Here is a 9,806-nt window from a genome sequence, read left to right as displayed (position 1 = left end):
GTCATTAAAACAGGGGCCAGTTCTAATGAAGAGCATACTTATGAAGAAATATGGATAACACAAAGAGAAAGGAAAGGCAAGAAAAAAAATTCACTAATGAACTACAAGTGGCCATAAATCTGGAAACGTGGGTGAATATACTTAAAAGATTTATGAGTATTACAATACGAAACATGCTATGTTCAGTAACGTTACACGATATGTTCCTCACTAGGGGTGCCTAGTTCTATGCGATGGGCCAACAACCCACAGTACATGCAGTGCTAATGCAGTTTCTACCATTCCTTGCAAATGAGTCTGTGATACCTTGTCTCGTATAATTTATCTTTGATTTTCATTTTCACTGAATAAACATACATACCCCAGAAGAAGTAATCAAGGGGGTTCAATCTGTAAAAATATAAACTGTTATCTATGTTTCCAGACTTTATGGCTATCTTGTAACTTCTACAGAGATGAACACAGAAAATTGATGCAAAGAGAATGGTAAAGGGTCTAGAGAAAAAGAGTCTAGGGTAAAAGTAGAAACATACAGAGTGTGACCATGGAAACAAAACTGGGGGGGGAAATATCCAAATCCAGGCAGGGAGAGACAGAGACAAAGAGAGACATAGAGATCCTTTGGAAAATAAGGCAACATATCAAGGGGACAGGATAGTGAGAAGGACAGAAAAGCAGGTCAAAAAGGAAAAAAGCATTCTTAAAAGGAATTTCCTAAACTTCACAAACTGTCAAATGCAGCCTTCATTAGCCACAGCTGATGGATGGAAGCATACTTTTTCCACAGAAAATTAGAAAAATATAATTTAAGAGCTAGAAAGAAATTAAAAGTTTATCTAGTCCAACACCTAATTTTACAAATGAAGAAATTAAGGCACTGAGAGATTCTAGAGACAGATTTGGGTGGCCCTGTTGAAAAGGTGGGAGAGTCTTGATGACCATCAAGAGAAAATAATGTCTTTTCACAGTTCTCAATATTCATTTATTTTTATTTTTATTTTTATTTTTTATTTATTTATTTTTTTTTTTTTTTTTATTTTTTATTTATTTTTACTTTTTTATTGCAGTATAGTTGATTTACAATGTTGTGGCAATCTCTGCTGTACAGCAAAGTGACTCAGTTTTACACATATACACATTCTTTTTTAAATATTCTTTTCCATTATAGTTTATCACAGGAGATTGTGTATAGTTCCCTGTGCTATACAGTAGGACCTTGGTGTTTATCCATTCTAAGTGTAATAGTTTGCATCTACCAACGCCAAATTCCCAGTCCATCCCTCTCCTTCCCCCCACCCCCGGCAACCATAAATCTGATCTCTATGTCTGTTTTGTAGATAGGTTCATTTGTGCCATATTTTAGATTCCACATGAGAGTGATATCATATGGTATTTGTCTTTCTCTTTCTGACTTACTTCACTTAGTATGATAATCTCTCGTTGCATCCATGTTACTGCAAATGTTATTATTTTGTTCTTTTTTATGGCTGAGTAGTATTCCATTGTATATATGCACCACATCTTCGTTATCCATTCATCTGTCGCTGGACATTTAGGTTGTTTCCGTGTTTTGGCTACTGTGAATATTGCTGCTATGCACAGTTCTCAATATTTAAATGAAACAGGTGATGGAAACTCATCTACTCTTTTTTTAAAATTAATTAATTAATTTATTATTTGGTTGTGCCGGGTCTTAGTTGCAGCTGGCAGGCTCCTTAGTTGCAGCTTGCAGGCTCCTTAGTTGCGGCAGGCGAACTCTTAGTTGCGGCATGCATGCGGGATCTAGTTCCCTGGCCAGGGATTGAACCCGGGCCCCCTGCATTGGGAGTGTGGAGTCTTAACCACTGTGCCACCTGGGAAGTCCCCTCATCTGCTCTTGAGTGGGCCAATTTATGCACCATCTGTTAGGGAAGAACTAAATGGGAACTCAAGCTCTAGACTTGTCTTGTTCCAGCCATTCTTTAGGTTAAATTACATCAGCCCTGGAGTTTATGGAAAAAGATCACGGAAAGACTGAGCGTTGAGGTGGAAAGAGTGCCTGTCCTGTGTCAGGTTAACCTGGGTTCTTGCACTGGCTCTGCCAGTTACTAGCCACTGAGATCCCAGGCAAGTCAATTAATTCATGCATTTCTCAGTTTTCCAAAATGAGAATAATACCATGTGCTTCATGTGGTACTTGAGGAGGTAAGTGAAAGAATACATAGTATAAAGTGCATAGCAATTCACCAAAGCAATAAAAGTGGCCAATGTTAAAAAAAAAGTTCTTCCTAACTAGGAATCAAAGAAATGCAAATAAAGAGCAACGGGATACCACTTTCGCCTACCAAACTGACAAAGATTAAAAGAAAATAAAGCTAATAACATGATGCTGGAGGTTGTGGAAGCAGATATTCTCATATTTTGCTCAAAAGAATGTAAATTTGTACATTTCTGGAGATCAGTTTGGCAACATTTTTAAGAGCCTTAAAAATGTTCATGCTGGGACTTCCTCGTGGTGCAGTGGTTAAGAATCTGCCTGCCAATGCAGGGGACACGGGTTCGATCCCTAGTCCGGGAAGATCCCACATGCCGCTGAGCAACAAAGCCTGTGAGCCACAACTACTGAGTCTGTGCTCTAGAGCCTGCAAGCCATAACTACTGAGCCTGCTACCGAAGCCCTCGCACCCTAGAGTAGCCTAGAGCTACTGAAGTCCTCACGCCTAGAGCTCGTGCTCCACAACAAGAGAAGCCACCGCGATGAGAAGCCCACGCACTGCAAGGAAGAGTAGCCCCCGCTCGCTGCAACTAGAGAAAGCCTGCACGCAGCAACGAAGACACAATGCAACCAAAAATAAATAAACAAATTTAAATGTGGCATGTTTAAAAAAAAAAAAAAGAGTACATAACTGGAGGGATTATATTTGCAGAAGAGAAAGTAAATATTATAAAAAATACTGTTCACTCTCTTTGATCCCTGATTTTACTTCTAGATATTGAGCCTAAGGAAATAATCACATGTAGGAGGAAAAAGGTATTGTATATCTATATCTATAACTTTGTTCATATAAGTTCTTTATATCAGGGGTCCCCAACCCTGGGGCCACGGTCCGTGGCCTATTAGGAACCGAGCTGCACAGCAGGAGATGAGTGGCAGGTGAGCAAAACTTAATCTGCCGTTCCCCATCACTTGCATTACTGCCTGAACCATCACCTGCATTACTGCCTGAACCATCCCCACCCCCCTTCTCTGTGGAAAAATTGTCTTCCACGAAACCGGTCCCTGGTGCCAATAAGGTTGGGGACCACTCCTTTATATGACAGAAAAAAATATAGTAAGTATGAATTTTCACAACCTTCCTCTCTCCCACAAGGCAAAAAGAATGTTTTGCTGCTCAATTGGTAAAATGAGGGTATTGGGTCTTGGAGAAAATGCAATAGAGCTTCAATTTAATTTACATTGAAAAAGGCAGATATTTATAGGAAAGTGGGAAGAATTTTATCAGACTGTTTGGGGTCAGGGACCAAAGAGATGATGGGAAAAGGAAGGAAGGGAATGGAGAAACCAGGAAAAGCAGAGCTAGTTGGGAGGAAGTTTCAAACAACTGTCCTCTGCATGAAGTATTAAGAGGGAGAAGAGAAGAGAGGATTTTGAGAAGCTTTGCTATGTCTTATTAATGGAATCTCCCTTTGGTTTTTTTTTTTTAATTAATTAATTTATTTATTTATTTTTAGCTGCATTGGGTCTTCGTTGCTGCGTGAGGGCTTTCTCTAGTTACGGCGAGTGGGGGCTACTCTTCATTGTCGTGCACAGGCTTCTCATTGTGGTGGCTTCTCTTGTTGCGGAGCATGGGCTCTAGGCACACGGGCTTCAGTAGTTGTGGCACGCAGGGTCAGTAGTTGTGGCGCACGGACTCGGTAGTTGTGGCACATGGGCTTAGTTGCTCCGCGGCATGTGGGATCTTCCCGGACCAGGGCTCGAACCCTTATCCCCTGCATTGGCAGGCAGATTCTCAACCACTGCACCACCAGGGAAGCCCCTCCCTTTGGTTTTATGTTGAGAAAGTAAAGATTTACTTTTCTTTTTCTTTTCTTTATTCTCATTCTCCTCCTCTTTTTCCTTGATTCTTTCTTTTATTTTTAAATGCTGGAATGATGTTTCTGTAAAATCTTAGCTTGGGCTACCCGTCAGCTTGGTTTTATAGGGGTTATATTTAAAACAGTAAACATAATTAGACACACTCTGAATATCCAAGAATAGGAAATTAGTTAAATAAATTAACTAAGTTAAATAAGCTAGCGCATATCTATAGCCATTGACATTGAATATTTAATAACATGAATACCTGAATAATATATTAAGTGAAATAGGTCATGATCCCAACATGGTGTGTGTGTGTGTGTGTGTGTGTGTGTGTGTGTGTGTGTGTGTGTGTTATGTATCATCAAAAAAGACAGGAGGTCAGTATACTAATTATTAACAGTGATATGTTTAGAATTACTGATTATTTTTATTTTCTTAATGCTCATCTAAATTTTCTGAATTCCCTACATTGATCAAGGAATACTTTTATAATCAGAAACCTCCTTACCTTAAACCTTGTTTTTTAAAGTGAGTAGCACAAGAACCATACAGCTTCTAGATAAAGTACAGAAGAGTATCTTTGTGACCTTGAAGGAGGCAAAGATTTCTCAGCAGGGCACAAAAAGCACTAGCCATAAAAGAAAAAATTGAAAACTTGGACTTCATCAAAATTATAATTATTTACTCATCACAAGACATCACTGGGACTTCCCTGGTGGCACAGTGGTTAAGAGTCTGCCTGCCAATGCAGGGGACATGGCTTCAATCCCTGGTCTGGGAAGATCCCACATGTCGCGGAGCAACTAAGCCCGTGCACCACAACTACTGAGCCTGTGCTCTAGAGCCCGCGAGCCACAACTACTGAAGCCCGCGCACCCTAAAGCTGTGCTCCACAACAAGAGAAGCCACCGCAATGAGAAGGCCGCGCACCACAATGAAGAGTAGCCCCCACTCGCCGCAACTAGAGACAGCCCGGGCGCAGCAGTAAAGACCCAACGCAGCCAAAAAAAAAAAAAAAAAAAGACATCACAAAGAAAATGAGTAGACAAATGACAGACTGGGAAAACAGTTTTCATTTTACATATACATGACCAAGGATTCACCCAGATAATTTAAGGAGTGCCTATAAATTAACAACAAAAATTTGAGCTACCCTATTAAAAAATGGGTGAAAGACTTGAAAAGATGCCTCACAAATAAAGAGATATAAATGGCCAATAAGCCATGAAAAGTGCTTGTAGTAAATGCTATGATGTGCCACTCTGATTCTCCTTTTGGAATGAAGGACTTACTCCTCAGCTGTTGGAAAGGCTGCCAGCAGACAGCTTTCAATCAGTCCACTTCAGTGATTGCCTCTGCTGAAGAGCCCTGACTTGCCCAAGGTCAAAGCTTATACACACATACACACACAATGAATTGCTCCAGGCACTAAGTAAATGTTTAATAAACAAGAGCCTCTTCTCGAAGTGGCCTACATCCAGTGACTAATCAACATGGGGGTACAAAAGCCCAGCCACTTGTCCAAACTCAGAACATTTTTGACGGTTCATCCCAGTTTCAGCGCTTTCTGTAAGGTCAGCTGAGGCCTCTGACACTACATTGTATAATAGCTCAACTTCTTCCCTTGCTCAATCATGCTCTGTCTCTTCTCTTCCACAGATGTTGAGCCCAAGTGCACTCCCTAAAAAACCTCCTGCCAACTAATCTCCCAGTGAGTCTGCTTCCAAGGGAATTCAACCTGTGACAATGCTCAACATCAGTAATCATCAGGAAGATGCAAATTAAAACCAGAAGGAGATGCCATTTTACATCCACTAGAAGGGCTAAAAAAAGACAACACCAAATGTTGGTGAAGATGCGGAAAAACTGGAACCCTCATATAGTGCTGGTGGGAGCGTAAAAAGGTACCACCATGTTGGAGAATTGTTTGGCTATTTCTTATAAAATTAAATATATATTTAACCCGTGACACAGCAATTCCATTCTTAAGTGTGTAGCCAAGAGAAATGAAGACATATTTGTATAAAATTGAACAAGAACACTCATAGGTAGCCTTAGTTATAGTAGCCCCAAACTGGAAATAATACAAATGTCTATCAATAAGACAAGGAATAAATAAATTACAGTATAGTCCTACCATACTACTCAGCAATATAAAGGAATGGAGTACTGATACACACAACATGTGTAGATCAAAAACATTATGTTGGGGCTTCCCTGGTAGCGCAGTGGTTAAGAACCCACCTGCCAATGCAGGGGACACGGGTTCAAGCCCTGGTCCGGGAAGATCCCACATGCCGCGGAGCAACTAAGCCCATGCACCACAACTACAGAGCCTGTGCTCTAGAGCCCACGAGCCACAACTACTGAAGCCTGCGTGCCTAGAGCCCGTGCTCCGCAACAAGAGAAGCCACTGCAATGAGAAGCCCACGCACTGCAACGAACAGTAGCCCCCGCTCGCTGCAACTAGAGAAAGCCCACATGCAGCAATGAAGACCCAACGCAGCCAAAAATAAAAACAAATAAAATAAATAAATTTAAAAACAATCAAACAAAAAAAATCATGTTGTATAAAGCCACACACGTACACACACATACACCCCCGCACACACACAACACATACTAAAAGATTCCATTGACATGAAGTACAGGAACAGGCAAAACAAATCTACAGTGACAGAAATCAGAAAGTAGTTGGGTTGCTCGGGTGAAGTGGGGGCAGGAGTGGGGATTGACTGAAAAGGCCATGAGGAAACTTTCTGGGGTGATGAAAATATTCTATATCTTGTTTTGACTAGTAGTTACACAGTGGTTACAATTGTCAATATGCATTGACCTGAACATTTAAGATTCCTCCATTTTCATCGTATGAAAATTATATTTCAGTCAAAGCTTATACACACACACACAATGAATTGCTCTAGGCACTAAGTAAATGTTTAATAAACAAGTGAAGAGGAGATGACTTTTCTAAAGAACCAAATTATTAATAATTATGGAAAAGATTTCCCTTTCCTGGGTTGTAGTAAAATGTGATTCTCTTGGGATATTCCTTGATTAAAACTCTGAATATTTATTCTTCACAGTGGTGTTTTCCCCTCCCGCATTAAAATGGTTAAGCTTTGATCTCTCCCAAAGTGGCAGAATCAGGTCTATAATGTCTGCCTGCATCATTTGCAGGTGAGTGGAAATGCTAAAAGGATATTAAGATAGTAACAGTGGTGAGAGAAAGAAATAAAAAACCATCATTGGTTTCCCAGTGCGGTAGATCAGCATTTGGCTGCTATTCCGCATAATCTTGCCAACATCACTCTCAAAGCAATTTCTCTTATAAAATATGGCACAGTCGCCACCCTATTTTGAACATGGGTATTTAATCTCAGAAAAACTATTTAAGGTATTTGAAATATTTGAAGAGACAAGTTGATTTTTATGGAGCTGGTTGATATCAACCTATGCTGTTTTCCACTAAAGTTAATACCCTGGGGAGTATGAAAATTAGAAGAAGAGAGTCAGAGAATCCTTTTAGGGGTTTCATAACCTAAAAAACTAAACATGACAGAATGCCAGTGACTCTCAAGAGAAAGATTTTTGTAAACACACAAAGCTACTTTAAAATTCCCTTTAATAAAATCAAAAACCATTGTCTGCCATCTTCAAAATCTGAAAGACTACTGGTGGAGTTGCCAGATTTAGCAAACAAAAATACAGAATCTTCAATTAAATTTGAATTTCAGATAAACAATGAATAGTTTTTAGTGTAAGTATCCCCCCCCAAATATTGCATATTTTAGTATTAGCAGGTCCCATGAAATATTTGAAACATGTTTATATTAATAAACAATTTATTAAAAAAAATTTGTTGTTTATCTGGAAATCAAATTTAACTAGGCGTCCTGTACTTTATCTGGCAACCCTAGTACTGGGGAGAGTTATTTAGCCTCCTCTGCAGAACATGAGGCCCCACCTGGCTGATGAGAATGTGCCTTTAGGGTTACTACATGGAATTACAATGTTAGCAATGGTCATGGTAAAAGGAAAAGAACTGAACCTTTCTTCTGCTCCATGGATTTCTACTGTCTCTTTCACACTGAAGAAAGACTGTGAAAAGCATTTCAATGTATTTCTAATTATTTAGAGTGGTAATGGATTAGTTGTACTAAATAAAGAGTATACTTCATTTGGATCTCTAGGCTTTGTTTGTGTAGGGGCTAAGAGCCTAGGATTAACCGTATGGATTTATGAACCTAGAGAACTTGTTTCTCTTGCTAGGTTTGCTAGTCCTAGTGAGGAATGAACAGACCTGATTTAGTAAAGCAGTTGGAAGTCTTCGAAGTTGCTGCATGAAAATATTTTCTAATGAAGTTATTCCCACCACCTCCTTCACTAAAGGATTACCCACATTGTTCTGCTTTTATAGGACTTGTTACTGTGGCAGATCTCTCTATTTGTCAGATCTCATCCTCTTTAATGGAGGCTGGAGTACTAGTGCTCCAGAGGTTAGGTTGAAAACAGCAACATTGCTCTGAGTCTGTTTTGAACGCTCATGGAGGGAGCATTCTTTCTAGCAGCAGCTGATGCTCTGCAGCGTGGGATTCTATTACCTTCATTTGAGCTGCCTGGTTATTCTAGCAATCAGATCTTTCTGTCTCCTTCCTGTTACCCGGCCTTGACACCAGCTATCATGTGCCCACTTTGCCTTGACTCCCAGGCCCACAATTCTTCTTTCATTTTCTTTAAACTCATATGCCAGAATATTGGAATTTCTAGGACATTTACATGGCTATGACAACAGTGGAGAATATTTGAAATCAGGACTGTCCAGTAAAATCTAGGGCATGTAGTCCCCCTAATATTTCAAAACTTGTCCTCTGACAGTTACTTAGGACGGCATGGGTATTTGGAAAGGAGACAGGACTGGGAATCAGAAATTCTTCTCTTCATGGCTTTCGTCACTGCTTTGCAGTTAATTTTAGGCAAATTACTGCGTCTATCTCTGTCACTTTCTGATCCTTTTTATTTGAAACCCCTTATAAAAATAATTAAAAAGAACAAAGCAAAAGGAACTCATTTTCAACTTACTCTGCCTCTCCTTAAAATTTAAGTTTGAATCCTAGTGTTTGTAATACAGCATATTGGGCTTCTCTGTCCATTTACCATGAGGGTGGGGAAAGTTAGGGAAAACTAAGGCCTTAAAGACTTTACCATTTAATTTTAACTTCTTGTTTAGGAGGATAAAACAAGTGTCTGCTTTCAGGACTGCAATTTGTAAACTTCAAGTCTGAACCCAAGCTGGATAGAACTATAGTATTCTAATTCCTGGAAAAAATAAAAGGGGCTTGTAAACTAAAGAAAGTGATTTACTCTGTCAGACAGTAAGAATAGCACTATCTGTAAAACAGTGACTCCTTTTTCTCTCTTCTACCTTTTCAATTCCTTTGATCCTGTCAGCCTCCCCTCCACATATGATATCCTCTTAAATTGAGATAAGATAGTGATGAATCACGTTAGTAAAAGTACATAGGGCCAAACAAAGATGTCATATTTTGGCATCACTTGGCACTGAGACACATTAGGACAGGGCAGAAAGAGTTCAGGATTTCCTGATGCAAAATTCCTAAAACTGTGGTTCCCACTAAGTGGTTAATGTAGGTTTGGGGCAAGAAAAATACAAATCTCTCCTGAATGTTGGAGTTGTGCCTTTTTGCCTGAAGAGTTTTGTCTTTTTTTTTTTTTTTTTTGGCCT

The sequence above is a fragment of the Balaenoptera musculus genome, chromosome 20 (assembly GCF_009873245.2).
Source record: "Balaenoptera musculus isolate JJ_BM4_2016_0621 chromosome 20, mBalMus1.pri.v3, whole genome shotgun sequence".
Classification (NCBI taxonomy): Eukaryota; Metazoa; Chordata; class Mammalia; order Artiodactyla; family Balaenopteridae; genus Balaenoptera; species Balaenoptera musculus.
This window is presented reverse-complemented; position numbering follows the sequence as displayed.